The sequence below is a fragment of the Myodes glareolus genome, chromosome 17 (genome assembly GCF_982192425.1).
Source record: "Myodes glareolus chromosome 17, mMyoGla1.1, whole genome shotgun sequence".
In the NCBI taxonomy this organism is placed as follows: domain Eukaryota; kingdom Metazoa; phylum Chordata; class Mammalia; order Rodentia; family Cricetidae; genus Myodes; species Myodes glareolus.
This window is the reverse complement of record NC_142042.1, coordinates 12,292,966-12,295,210: the sequence shown is the minus strand read 5'-3', so window position 1 is coordinate 12,295,210 and position 2,245 is coordinate 12,292,966.

Below are 2,245 nucleotides of genomic sequence, written 5' to 3'. Positions count from 1 at the left end.
GGTATCACAGAGTCATTTTGATTTGCATTTCTCTGATGGTTAAGGATGTTGAACATTTCCTTAAGTATTTTTCAGTCATTTGAGATTCTTCTGTTGAGAATTCTCTGCTTAGATTTGTACCCCATTTTTCAATTGGATTATTTGATATTTTGTTGTCTAATTTATTGAGTTTTTTATATATTTTGGAGACCAGTCCTCTCTCTGACATAGGGTTGGTGAAGATCTTTTCCCATTCAGTCGGCTGCCTTTTTGTCTTATTGACTGTGTCCTTTGCTTTACAGAAGCTCCTCAGTTTCAGGAGCTCCCATTTATTTGTTTCTCTCTGTGTCTGTGCTACTGATGTTATATTTAGGAAGTGGTCTCCTGTGCCCATGCATTGAATTCTACTTCCCACTTTCTCTTCTATCAGTGTAGTTGGATTTATATTGCGGTCTTTAATCCATTTGGACTTGGGTTTTGTGCATGCGAATAGGTGTGGATCTATTTGCATTCTTCTACATGTTGATATCCAGTTATGCCAGCATCATTTGTTGAAGGTGCTTTCTTTTTTTATTGTATAATTTTAGCTTATTTGTCAAAAATCAGGTGTTCATAGGTGTGTAGATTAATATCTGGGTCTTTAATTAGATTCCATTGGTCAACCTGTCTGTTTTTATACCAGTACCAAGCTGTTTCCATCACTGAAGTTCTATAATAGAGCTTGATGTCAGGAATGGTGATGCCTCTGGAAGTTCCTTTGTTATACAGGATTATTTTAGCTATACTGTTTTTTGTTTGTTTGTTTGTTTTGGTTTTCCATATGAAGTTGAGTGTTGTTCTTTACAGGTCTGTGAAGAATTGTGTTGGGATTTTAATGGGGATTGCATTGAATCTGTAGATTATTTTTGGTAGGATTGCCATTTTTATTATGTTGATCTATCTATGAGCTTGGGAGATCTTTCCATTTTCTGATATCCTCTTCAATTTCTTTCTTCAAACACTTAAATTTCTTGTCAAACAGGTCCTTCACTTCTTTGGTTAGTGTTACTCCAAGATATTTTATATTATTTGTGGCTATTGTGAATGGTGATGCTTCTCTGATTTCCCTCTCAGCTTCTTTATCATTTGTATATAGGAGGGCTACTGATTTTTTTTTTGAGTTGATCTTGTATCCTGCCACATTACTGAAGGTGTTTATCAGCTGTAGAAGTTCCCTGGTTGGATTCTTGGGGCCACTTATTGATAGTGTCATATTATCTGTGAATAGTGAAAGTTTGACTTCTTTCTTTCCAATTTGTATCCCTGTCCTGGAACTAGCTCTTGTAGACTAGGCTGGCCTTGAACTCATTTATTGTCTTATTGCACTACCTAGAACTTCAAGAACTATACTGAATAGATATGGCTAGAGTGGACAACCTTGTCTTGTTCTTGTTTTAGTAGAATTGCTTTGAGTTTCTCTCTTTAATTTTATGTTGGCTGTGGGCTTGCTGTATATTCTTTTATTGTGTTTAGATGCAAGCATGTGGGTCTCTTTCCCCCACTCAGTTTTCAATATTTATTATTCTTACTCAGTGTAGTTAAAAATTTTTTCTTTGAAACCTAAACGAGACGAATAAAATCTCCAGATGTTGCAGGGTGTGGTGGTACCACTTTTAATCTCCGCAAAGTCCCAAGAAGTAGAAGCTGGAGGATCTCTTAGTTAGAGGTTGGTCTTGTTTATAGAGCTAGTCCAGGAAAGTCAGGGCTACACACTTGTCTCAATAAATTGATAGATAGATAGATAGATAGATAGATAGATAGATAGATAGATAGATAGATAGATAAGAAGCTTCTGGTTGAATCTAAGACAACTGGCTTTTAATGTGCATAGTAAGGGTCTTTGAGCAGTTTTCACTCCAACTCCCTGTGACATTCAGTCCTTCCAATCTCCCACTGAGATTTCAGATGCTGTGGTGAGAACAGTGTGCTGAGAACAGCACTGATCAGCTGAGGAATCGTGAAAACAATTCCACTTTACCATTGGTAGAAAAGATGATTGCTTCTGTGTATGTATGAAGTATAGCATCCATAACACACAATCCTTTCCTTTCTCCTTATCCTTAATTCCTTATTATTGTCAGTTCCATAAAATAAAAAAAGAGAGAAATTGCAGACTTGGTGTGTCTTTTGAGATGGGGACTGGTTCCTATCCAGTGTTTCTGCTTGAGTCAGGCCGCCATAGACAATAGTGCTGGTGGGTCAGTGTCCCCTAGGAGAATCTCTCCAA